This window comes from Odontesthes bonariensis, chromosome 11, assembly GCF_027942865.1.
Source record: "Odontesthes bonariensis isolate fOdoBon6 chromosome 11, fOdoBon6.hap1, whole genome shotgun sequence".
Lineage (NCBI taxonomy): Eukaryota > Metazoa > Chordata > Actinopteri > Atheriniformes > Atherinopsidae > Odontesthes > Odontesthes bonariensis.
The window spans coordinates 32,895,765-32,909,186 of record NC_134516.1 but is presented as its reverse complement, the minus strand read 5'-3'; positions in this window follow the sequence as shown (position 1 = coordinate 32,909,186).

Here is a 13,422-nt window from a genome sequence, read left to right as displayed (position 1 = left end):
TCGGAGCATGAGGGACAGGGAGGGAGGAGCAGAAAGAAATGCGACCTCTTCCACCGAGAGCAAGAACAGAAAGCCTTCATTTATCTTCAATACCTGCAGCTAAGCCTAACCCTTTCAGGCTCAAATTAAGTTGTAGTTGCAGGAAAAATCTGATATTTGGAGAAAATGATCATATGGGGTAGTAATATACAATTCAGACTTTTTTTTTGAGAGAGACCTTCACATGCAATGAATTCTGGGATGTTGCAAATTTGCAACAGTGGCCTGGAGTGGTAAATTAACACTGAAGACTGAATCTGATATGAACGTTAACTTTATTTGAATGTCACAAACAAAAAATTAACAACAAATAACAAATTTCTCTCACAAAATTAGAGACAACTTTTTCTCAAACTTTCTCTCCACCGACATCTCAAAACCTCTTGAGAAGGCCGTTTTTGAAAGTCACTTTGTTGTGTGGTAGTCCATGAAGCAATTCTTGGTCTTTGTGAAGCACAAAAGTACTTTGCACTTCAAGCAGGCCGTTTGTGTGTAGCCGTCCTTGCACAGTCTGCATCGTCCACGTTTCTCAGCATGGATCGGAAAATGATCGACTCGGTCTAGTCTGACATCAACCGATGGTGCAACGATCCTCTGGAGTGGCGGTGGAGGTGGTTCTGCCTGATGGGGTTCTGGAGAATCTGCCAATGATGGTCGTCCTCTTTTCCTGCTCTTGAGGTCAGCCTGTTTGCCAACCTTGATGAGGGCATCAGCAACTTGAGCACGGAAGTCAAGAAGCGACATGTGCTTCTTCTCCTGCTTCTGGGTGAGATGACGACGGTAGAGGAGCCAGCCATTGACCAGTGATAGGTCAATCAGGTAGTATAAAATGCGCAGGTACCAACGCCGCGTGCGGATGTCAATGCGATAGAGAGATGCAAACATGTCTGCCAAGTCTACTCCTCCCATGAATTTGTTGTACACCTGTACAATGTGGGGTCTGTCCACTTCGACATATTCCTTCTTCTCTTTCAACCACCTTCTGCATCTGTCAACAGGATCAGGGCCAGTGAAGGATGACGCCAGTAACACTGCCTTGTTATCATACCACTTCACGACAGCAATCCCACTGGTCATGTCGTATTTCACTTCATACGCCCCACGCCCAGCCTTTGCCAGCTCCTTGTCACTTTTGAGGGTACATCCACGGAGACGGTTCCGATTGATGGTAGCAACTGTTTGAATTCCCATTTTTTTCAGTTCCACAATGAGTTCAGGGGAAGTAAACCAGTTGTCGAAGTAGCACTTGTAGTTTAGTCCTTTAGGAACTTCTGACACGAGTCGAAGCACAACTTCACCAGCAACACCAAGTCCACGCTCATTGGTCACAGTCCCTTTTCCAGTGTATACTTCAAAGTCATAGACTAGTCCACTGACACCTGCACGAGTAAAGACCTTGATTCCCCATTTTTGTGGCTTGTTCTTGAGGTACTGTTTCATTCCAATCTTTCCTTTGAAGGGGATCATCTGCTCATCAATTGCGTGGTTTTCTTCTGGTTCAACTTTCAAGCAGTTGGCACGGACTTTCTCAAGCACTGGTCGCACCTTGAACAGTGGATTGTATCCAGGCTCACCCTTTTGCTTCATGTTGGTATTGTCATTCATATGGATGTATGTTCGCAGATGATCAAATCTCTTACGTCCCATGACTGTTGCAATTGGGTCATAGCGTGTTGCCGTCTGCCAGTACATGCGGTACGATGGCATACGTACTATGGTCATCAAGATGTGTAAACCAATGAATTGCTCCATTTCAGCAGGGGTTGTTTTCAGTTCTGGGCCATTCATCATAACGGCATACAGGTTAGATTGGTGAGAAATGTGTTCAAACACCGATTTGTCCATGAACTGATCAAAATACCACCTTGGACTTGGGATTTCGTCTGGTGGAGTTGAGAACGCAGGTCCTTGGAATGAAGAGTCGATGTCAGCTGCTGGGGGTTTCCTCTGTCTCCAAGAAAACTCTTTGTTGACTGGAGCTGGGCCTGGCTGAGGTTCATTGTCATCTGGAGCCTCAATGACACTGTCTGCATGTGCATGATGAATTTCAACATCAAGCTGGTTGGGATCAGTTCTTGCTATATCTGCCAGTGGCTCATCCTCATCAAAGCTGGAGTCAGACTCGTAAGCTTCAGGAGTTTCCACAAAATCTGGATCTGCAATTTTATCATCTGAAATGGATTCTGTGTCAGATAAAGCCCCATTGGGAATCCAAACCATCTCAAGAGCTTCCTGGACTGAATATAATCTTCGTCGGCCTGCCATGATGCACGGCAAAACCTGCAAAGACAGTATTCTGTCAGATAGTTTGCCAAAAAAAGCTTACACTCAAACAAAGATCTATATGAATATATATGCCATGGAATTTAGGCTCCTACAGTTTTCCTCACTGCACAGTCAAATGAACATTTTATTATGCCATTGCTTTTGATCAAATCTGCCTCTGGTAGTTTGTAGTTTCACTCAAAAATATTTCATTTTCCATAGGATATACCCTTAATGACACCTCAAAGTAATAAGTAAACACTGGTGATTGTAAATTAACTCTAGTATAAACTGTTGCTCAAAATATAGGCAAACTAGTAGCATGTAGCATGTAGCATGCATTGGTACCTTTTTGGGCACACGTTGCAAATCCACAACATTGAAATCGAGATGCCTCTGGTGAAAAACCCAGAAGAGATAAAATCTACTAATTGGCATGTGTCATATCTATACACGTTCATGAGTCATCTTATGTAGTATTGATTTCAAAATAATGGAAATTGGTAGTGATACTTACATGAAATTGATGCTTAGTAAATCTGTTTCAGTGACACCAAGGACTCCGCCATGTTGAAAGTGAGTCAGCAGTGCCCTCTAGTGAGCTGGAGGGTAACTGCTTGTTGCAAATGCACAACTAAGTCCTTCTGTTGTACTTCTGAGTAACAAAAGCTCTTAAAATATGGATGTGGAGTAATTAGCTAAGTAGCATTTAGCTGTTGCAAATCTGCAACATCTGCCTGGAGAGATTAATACTTGGTCATGTCGCTATGTATACTGGCCTTGTGACAGACTAACCTTACAACCTGACAAAATATGCCTTAGAGTTGCACTACCTGAACATAACGAACATAACGGGTCTCCATTTACCCAGAGTTTTAGGTTCTGGGGAGTTGGCAATACATCATATGTTGCCCTTATCAAAAACCTAATACTCCTTTCCTCCATACTCCACAGTTCTTTCCAACTAAGCTTTTTCTTCTCTACACCTTCCGAATTCAACCACCGTCCCTGCTTAGCCTGAGCCACTGCCTTTGCACCCCTTAACATTTCCTCCTGTCTACGAACATGCTCAACAACTAGCTTTCTCTTCTCCTTGGGACCTGCTCTACTCCACACCGGTTTGCCTGGGCCAAGCCCCAAGCCTCCCCGGCCTATTTGCACATTACCCACAATCTCTGCATGTCTAAGAGTTGCTTCTGCCTCCTGAGCTGCCATTCTTGGTTTCCACTTCCTCCCCTTGTTTGGGTTTGGAACCACCTTAGTAACTACCACATCTTTACTCCCAGCTAACAGGAGCTCTGTCCTAACTTTAGTACATTTAAACTCCTCTACTAGACTAGATACTGGGAGCTGGAGTATGCCCTTCCCATACTCCAGGGGCCATATTACAGAAACATCCTAACTAGAGAATCTTATCTTATCTGTCTAGTTACCGTGGTAACGGTAACTAGACAGTAACTAGACAGTAACTAGACTAGGACCGTATTTAGGAAAAGCGCACTACAGCGTTTCCTATCTTGGTTTACGCATCCTATCTCAAGTTAAGAAAAGTGTATTACAGAAGCATCCTAACTTCGAAAAACCTTACATAAATTGTCCTAACTTTAGGATAACCCCCTTTGCTGTCCTAAGTGGTGTTTTGTCAGTTATTGTCAGTTAGGTAGGCCTATTAGTTATTTGTCAGTTCTATCGAGAAAATATGGCACAAATTCTATTAGTACAACGTCGTAGGGAAAATAGAAATTTTTATATCGAAAGGGCAATGATGGACCCCGGCGATGTTTTACGCTTTGACGACCGTACTTTAATTAGCCGGTACCGTTTGCCCCGGCACTTAATAATATTGTTAACTGAGCAACTCCGCCCGACTTTGTAAAGGTCTACGCTGTTTACTATCCATAGTACTACTTGATAGTCTCTCTATCTTCCTCTCTCACTCTCTTACTCTCGGCTCGTTGTTAAGTAGTTGTTAAGTAGTTGTTGACAAGACAACACTTCACGAGACGCAATGTAGCATCAGTTGCTAGGTAACAGACATGAAAGTCGATCGTAGATGTTTAGATCGCTTACTTAGGATTCCTAACTCAAGATAAGATAGGATTTCCAAAGATAAGATAAGATTCCTAAACGGAGTTAGGATTTGCTTTCTGTAATACCAAACTTGAAAAAATCTTATCTCCACTCGTCCTATCTTAACTTTTGACTTAAGATAGGACGTTTTCTGTAATACGGCCCCAGCTCCCTAGGCGTTCTTAGATACTTAAGCATCTAAGAACGCCTAGCCACTTCCTAATATAAAAGCTAACTAATCTTTCCATTTTTTCTGCAACAGATAATGGAATCTCATACACAGATAGTGGCCACATCAACCTAGGAAACAATCCAAACTGCAGACACCACAGCTTCAACTTTCCTGGAAGCTCTGATTGATTTATTCTATCCAGTCCCTAAGCAACATCTTTCCCAAACTGCACTGCCTGCTCTCCATCATTCATGTCTGCCTGGTACCACCTGCCTAAACTCTTTACTGCCTTTTCCCTTATTATTGGAATGCTTTCTTCATCTATTACAAACTTTCTATCACTTAATCTCCCTGTACTTATTGAGATACTTCTAGACTTAGTAGGTTTGATTTTCATCCCAGCCCACTTTAGATTTTTATTAAGTCTCTCAAGTATTCTCTTCATACATGGCACTGTTGTAGTCACTAACGTCATATCATCCATGTATGCTCTTGGTGTAAGGCGCATGCCATCCTGACGTCTCTCTCCACCTACAACCCACTTGGAAGCTCTAATAATTATCTCCATGGCCATTGTAAATGCTAATGGAGAAATCGTACACCCTGCCACAATGCCTATTTCTAGCCTCTGCCAAGCTGTTGTGAAACCTGCTGTACTTAAGCACAGTCTAATATCCTGAAAATATGCTCTTACTAAGTTAACAACTATTACAGGCACTCTAAAATACTCAAATGTTTTCCAAATAAGGCTGTGGCACTGAACCAAATGCATTTGCTAGATCCAGAAATATAACATTGATACTAATCTTAATTTTAAGCAACACGTTAAAAAGTCACAAATACAATTAAATCTAACTTATGAAATTTCAAACATATGAGACCCTTCCTGACTATGGAGTCAGCAAAAACTTCTACGCATGCAGTGATACTTCCTCGTGTTTCCTGCTGTTATACAACATGGTCACATACATCAGAGTGCAAAATCTTGGACTTTGATAGCTATCAGCTGTTTTTGGATGTCTGTCTCATCTTTAAGGTTTCCAAAGGATTAGCCCCTCCACTATTACAGGATTTCATAAAGACAGAATCCTCTAGAGTAAACACCAGAGCACTAAAGGAGACTGATGAGCAATGATGCAGGACTAAGTTTGGCCAAATGGTGAAGTCCATCAGAGGAACAGTGCTGGAACACACTGCCAACTCGTGTTAGAAACTGGGACAATTCCACCACCTTTAAAAGGAGCCTTAAACAGTGGTTTAAAACAGCCAGAGCTGCTCTCATGGGTCACCTCTCCGTCTTTTCCCGTTTGTGTACGGACTCTTAACTTTGATGTGAATCTTTCTAAAGATTTTCTGTTTGTTTGTTCTTTAGTTTTTTGTCATGGTGTATTGTCTGTATGTTTTTATGATACCTGCCTGAGGACAACGGATGAAATTTAGCAGCTGTGCTAACTCCGGCATATTTACATGGATGCTTTGCTGATATGTTGATTAATGTGCAGAGTCCTAACCAAATAAATAAGAAATAAAATAAAAACCTCCTCCACACTGACCTGTGGCCCGGTGGACCCAGAGGATGAGCCGGCTCTGTTCCTGGTGGAAGGGTTCTGCTCCTGGTTCAGCTCCTGGTTCAGCTCCTGGTTCTGCTCCTGGTTCTGCTCCTGGTTCTGCTCCAGGTTCTGCTCCAGGTTCTGCTCCAGGTTCTGCTCCAGGTTCTGCTCCTGCTTCAGCTCCTGCTTCAGCTCCTGCTTCAGCTCCTGGTTCAGCTCCTGCTTCAGCTCCTGCTTCAGCTCCCGGTTCAGCTCCCGGTTCAGCTCCCGGTTCTGCTCCCGGTCCAGCTCCTGGTTCTGCTCTTGCTTCAGCTCCTGCTTCAGCTCCTGCTTCAGCTCCTGCTTCAGCTCCTGGTTCTGCTCCTGGTTCTGCTCCATTCTGGTCCGACTGATGGACTCTGCAACTGTCAGCACATACGATAAGATCCAGCTGTGGCGTGCAGCGTGTTAAACCACACCCACTTTTCTTCTTCTCTTGATAACCTTTCTGCACAGTTTTTAACCATCCAGTCACATTCCATTAAGGCGAGACACGGCAGGCAAAAACAGTGATTTTTCCGATGTGTTCTTTAGACCTCCTATAAAGAAAACTATGAAAACAAATTAAAATGTTTATTTTATTACATTTTGTTTACTCGCGGCAGTACGTTTCCCCCGAATTGACCAAAAAGTTAGCATTCCAACGCGCCATGCCGAGCTTCGTCTATTTACTGAAGTCTGTCATAACCGGTATCGTTGGAAAGCTCTGAGTCTCCTGCACAATAACATGTCACCCAAATAACGGCACTTCCTTTCTATCAGTAACCAATCGTGGATGTCTAAAGGGGGATTTATAGCTAATGACAGAATCTCATTGGCTGCTGCTCGTTTCTGCTAACGTGATTCGCTCAGATGCATCACGTGTTTGACTCTGACACTTCTGTGTTTAGCTTTCGCTGAATCTCCGAAAATGCCCCGTAACACCGCAACTTTCACAGAAGAGAAAGCAACAATTGAGCTTTGCAAGATGCATAAAAGAAAATGACGGAGTTAATGACGGTGCAGTGCGACACAGCAGTGGCACCGTCATAAGTCATACATGCTGCACGTCTCAATGAATTGATATGCCATCTTTTATTGGTTTGAGCATGTATTATCTATTATTATGATTATTCTATTCAATATTAGTATTACTAAGGGCCTGAGCATTTATTCTGTTTTAGAGCAAATACAAATGTATTGAATTCTCCTATTTAAATCTAGGACTGGGTGATTAATCGAGTTTTACGATTTCTCGAGATGTTTTATGAAATCGAGAAAGATTTTGACATATCAAATTTCTCGAGTTAATGCTGTAGAACCTAAATTAAACAGATTTCGTCACTCTGATTTTCCTTCTGTGCTGTGGAGCTGTCCGCTCCCAGTGTTTCCCACATAGAATAAAGGCGGTAGCATGGTTGCCGCGTCTGTCACGGCGGGGGTGGACCGTGACGTCAAAATGACGTTTCAGGCCTGGCGCTTGCCTTGAAAAGACGGCGCAGCGCGCTGTCGTGCACCAGTCGATTTTTGTAACTTGGCGGCGCCGAGCACAACGAACCGGATGGGCCGATGTGAGACCAGGCTCAGTGAGGAGGTGCGTTTGTACAGGCAGCTGTACAAAACTGCAGGGAAACAGCACAGGGTGCACATAAACTCCCAAAACTGGTGGACAGAGATGGGCAGAACTTTGGGGAAAGAGGGAGAGTTCTGTAAGAATGTGTGGAAGAAGCTACGGGACAGATACGTGAAGGCAAAGAAGAGGGCAGAGACTCTGTTGATGGCGGGGGCTTCAAACCTTCACCTCTTTTAACTGAATTAAAAAATTAAAATGATCCGAAAACTGCAGCAGTATCATTAATTACAGTATTCTTGTTCTTGACAGCGGCATTGTTTTCTTCTCCACTTTCGTGGTTGTAGAGTAGCGGTAACCTTAACGTAGCAGCGCCACCTCTGTGACGGAGAAAATTGCAACTACTGGCGCGCAACGACTTGCGCCACTATATAGGGTCCTATGGCGGGCACGAACTCGTGACGTCATCAACACCGCTCGCGCGAGCAGACGCGGCAACCATGCTAGAGCCTTAATTCGTGGCGGTGCGCCACAGATTCAACACCGGCCGCCACATATTGCGTTTCGTTATTATTATTTTTTTTAACGCTATTTAAAAAATACTCGTATTCGTTAAGCTGCATTTCCTTTCGCTGCTCTCAGTCTCTGTCCCTCGCGTCTCTCTCGCATAGCCTACACACACACACACACACACAGCCCCTCCCCTCCGTGCTTCCCTGGAAGCTTGCTAGCTTCAGCGTCGCGTTAGATTAGCTCTATAGCTCTGGCTCAACCGAAAGAAGACGACTGCCGAAATTCAGGAAAGGTTGGTATCACGTGCACCTTTACAAAATCACACATTAAAAAGTCCTATAAAAATATTTTATATTTTGAATACAATGTTGTCCCGTCCCGACCCATAGCAAACAAGCGATTACGCCTTCTTTATAAAGTTAACTAGTTGCAAGTTTGCCGTAAAAAAAAAAAAAAAAAAACGTAGCTGGGTTGTCGAGGTCAAAACACTAGCAGCTGTGAATCAAATAAAGTAGTTTTTTTACCTCTTACACTGAATATTTGCTGCTTCAATCCAGATGAGTATTGAAAAATATTTTCAGCGATTGAAAGAGAGACGTGCGTGTTGAGGATGAGGACCAGCCTGAACCGGAGGTATCAGTCTGAAACAGATCTGAACAGTCCGACCAGTGTAATTAGCTATGTTATTAATTTGTTTACAATGATGAAGATGTTAAAATAATCTGCAGATAAGCCGTCACGGTGGGTGACACAGGTGTCACACATCCTTACGTCCCCCATCATTTTCCTTGATGGAGAAATTATGTACACTAGCACTGATAACGTGGAGGTGCGTCGCTTACTTAAAAAAATCTGGGTTACTGTAATTTTGATTTTTTTGTCGTAAAGTGGGTGTTACTGACGTCCTCGTCGTGCTACTGCCACAGACAGCCCACAGACCTGCTGCCTATTTATTCATTCGGCTAAAATTCAAAATTAGTAACCCGGATTTTTTTAAGCAAGCGACGCACCTCCACGTTATCAGTGCTAGTGTAGAGTAAATAATAAATTATAAACAGCATAGTTTGTGCCTGTATAAGCTTGCCCATAGGAAACCGTTTCATGGCCGAATATCTCAAGAGAGCAGCCAGACGCCTCGCGAATATCTTCGGAACAGCTCCAAATGTTCAACAACAAGCAGGGGTGAGTAGAACATCATGTTATAATGTGAAATCAAGGGCCCAATGTAAAAAAACCGGTCTTATCCTTTAACAGAAGGGTTTGTTGATAAATAATTCCTGGCCTGATTTATGTGATATAATAAAAAAAAAAAAAAAAGGCAAAAATCGATGTTTTTGACTATGGACAGTATATTTGAAATCCCTCTAATTTTCTTTTCATTTTGTGTGTAAACAAAATGAAAAAAGAATTTTGCACCTGTTTTTATCATATGTTCAGATCTATCCTCCGGAAATACTTTAAATGCAAATGTGCACATATATTTAATGAGATGATGCCTAATTTGCATAATTAAACTTACAAATTTCTAAAACTTGTAATACTTTTTTTTTCATACTTGTATAAGTAATCAACTGAGGAAGTTTCATGGTGATATCTATTATTTTAAAACATTACCCTATTCACCTGTAGTGTCTCGCCTTAAACTCATTACTGTACTTTTTATTTAAATCCCTGTGGACTTTAAAATGCTTCTTTAAAGACCCACTAAGGTCACAGTTCAAAATATTTGTAGCTTTTTGATCAAATTCAGAAAAAAAAATGTTGTAATAACTCTGTAGACCGACACCCACTGTGTGCAATATCCCATAAATCTCATCTGAGTCAGTGGAACACCATCAACTTAAATCATTTTACTACATTAAGACAATGATCCTGTTTGAGGAAAGGGTCCCAATATCATCCCAAAGACTGAGGTTCAGATTCTCTCCGTTTCTAAACCTGTTCTCATTTCCAGAACCTTTTTATCATGTGCTCAGTCCTTGTTGGTTCGTGGATAACAGAAAATATTGGATATGTAAAGGAAAGTGAATAATGAAGCTTTCATGAGACACTTCTGAAGAGGACAGTCAGACTGTCTTTTAATGGGCTTCTGAGTGTAAATCTGAGAAATCACACACTGATACTGAGGAGAACTGGATTTCTACTGCTCCTGTGATACTTTCCTGGACCCTAGTAACAGAGAACGTAAATATAACGTTTGACTTTGGTTCTCTAAAGGTTTGGTTATAACCAAACCAAAATCTACTACTTAAAAACGTTCCTTTTGGTTACAGTGAAACCCAAACGTTCCTTGGACGTTTAGGGAACCACCCATATGAAACGTTAGCCAGTAGTTACACTGCTACCAACCAGCAACGTTATGCTTAGTTGTTTTTCGGGTTTTTTCAGAACTTAAGGTGTATTTAAAAATTACACTTGGAAAAATGTCATTTTTGTAATTGTAATTTTTCATTAATTTCTTATAATGCATGAATTGCTCATTATTATTATTATTGAACCAAAAACAAAATATTAAAATACAAAATGTATGATATTTGTTTTAAATTCAGTGAAGGGACACAAACATAGGTCTAAGAATACAAAGTTATTTTGAGTATTTATGAATTTTATCTCTGAGTTACATTCATTTACCATTATTTTATACATTTTCCTTGAGCACACCTCCGCCCTTTTTGATCCTGCTGGGCTTCTGTAGCCCCTCCCCTCTGCCCTCACAGTTTAGGTTCGCGTTTTTGGCGCGAACGCACGACATAGTCGTACAATAGAAGTAAATGCTATAGTTTAGATTCAAACAAAGACCATACGCTTACTACAACAGTTCTGTACTTTAATGCAGAGAGCAATTTTGTGGACAGGGAACTGCCGTCCTGCCTGTAGGAAAACATTCACATAAGGGATTGAGAATGAGGAGTCACGTGACTCCGGTCGGCCATGTTGGCAGAAGACGCGATTCAAAAGGTAACATTTCATTTTTGTTGACTAGTTAAAGTTGCACTATGTAGGATGGCAGTAAAGGCGTTTTTTTTTCAAAATCAGTGAAATATGTGTTCTCCTAATCTCTTGGACTGAGCATACCACTTTATTAGTGCAGCTTTCATTCATCGTTTCTCCATTTATTGTCTATATAGCATATTATTTGAACCAAAGATTAAATGGAATAAGTAAAATAGGCTACAATAAAATAAGTTGTTTTAAATTCAGTAAAATGCAGACACTCAAGTAAGTCAAGGGCCTAACTACTTGATAATGAGTTCCATTGTTAGGTGAGCTATACACTATTTGCTATGTACTATATTGAAAAGGTTAATATTTTTTCTATGCATGTAAATACAGTTTTGTTCTACTTGCAACTGAAAAATCAACTCCTCACACAGATAACTACAAGCTGGCAGAGAAGAGATATGTGCAATATATGGTCAATTCCTGCACAGAGACAGATGATGGCACAGCCATTAACCAGAAAAGAGTGCGCAGGCCCCCCGGGGATATTCCTCCAGTGAGGGTAAGGCCTCTTCAGTACAGACTGAATTATGTACAAAATTAAATAAATGTTTCCTCGTCAGTACAAATTATGGTCTTTCGTTGCAGATGAGTCAGCTCTTCAGCCAAGAAAACAGGCCAGGAATGTGCGGCGATGTGAAAGCCCAGTTGGTAAGTTTGTCAAATAATTTTGCGTATCTTGGTGCCAACATCACAGAAATCACCCATTACATGTTATGTGACTAATCTAATTGGTTCTTTTTTTTCTTTTCAGAACAACACATTCCTTCACCATCATCATGTAAGCGTTTTCCCAATTGTGTGATGCTTCCGTTTTCAAATTACATACATAAGAATCTCGCCATATTATAATTGACATCTGTGTCATCTTTCTATGCAGGGCCTCAGAGCCGTGTAGCCACCAGTCCCTCCAGCCATGCACCCAGCTGTCAGACGGGTGAAGACTCGGATATTGAGGAACAATAACTATTCACGGAAATCGAGGGTATATTTGCTTTGAATTATATATTTATACTATCCGATTACAAGCTCCTAACCAAGAAAGCATGCCCACAATTTTCTTTTCAAAAACTTCAGGAATGACCCATGGCGAAGAGTGGGGCGCATCAGGCATGGCTGTCCTAATAAAGCGTAAGTACTTGATACACAATTGATGTTCACACAGCAAAAGTGTTTTGAGTGTAAAACTACAATGATTTTCATCTCAATTCTACCTTTAGTTTTGAAGGAACAGAAGGCCACCCAGTTGCAAACAAGAAGAAGTAAGTACTACATGCACACATTTTCACACATAACAAGTATATTAACTAGAAAGAGCTGTTCCTGCGAAACAGCTGTGAGAATGCATGAGCTGAATTACCATGCTAAAATATCTTAAGAAGCTAAAAAAAAGCTAAAACAGCTGAAGAAGCTAAAGCTGAAGTAGCTGAAGAAGCTAAAGCTAAAGGAGCTGAAGAAGCTAAAGCTAAAGGAGCTGAAGAAGCTAAAGCTGAAGGAGCTGAAGAAGCTAAGAGCTAAAGGAGCTAAAGAAGCTAAAAGAAGCTAAAAGCTGAAGAAGCTAAAACAGCTGAAGAAGCTAACAGCTGAAGGAGCTAAAGCTAAAACAGCTGAAGAAGCTAACAGCTGAAGGAGCTAAAGCTAAAACAGCTGAAGAAGCTAAAGCTAAAGGAGCTGAAGAAGCAAGGAGCTGAAGGAGCAAAAGAGTTAGAGTTAGAAGTTAGCTAAAGAAGCTAAAAAAGGCTAAAACAGCTAAAGAAGCTAAAAGAAGCTAAAAGCTGAAAGAGCTATGGAAGCTAAAAAAAGCTGAGAAGAAACAGGAGTTTGAAGTTGAAATGACATTTAAAAGATGAAAGTGTAATGATTTCGAGCTAGAAAGAGTTGAAATGGCTGAAAGTATGCTTAAATAGTTACAAAAAAACTTTTTTTTTTAATTTTGAGCTGACATCCTGGGGATTGAACCCGGGCCACCTGCACGAAAGGCTGATAGGGTTACCATTGAGCCATTTCGTTGTGTTACACCGGAAGTGCATTTGACCTAGTTAAAGACTACACAGACAGACACAGAGCTAGCTGCTGCAGCCGCGGGCAAATCTGACTGTCTTCAAACACGTTTTGTGAGAAAAGTTGAATAGCTAGAAAGATAATTTTAACACCGTTAGAAGCAGAAGGCTTAGAGGAACTTAGCAAAGTAGTTTTACATCTGTGGAGTGAACTATATTTAAATC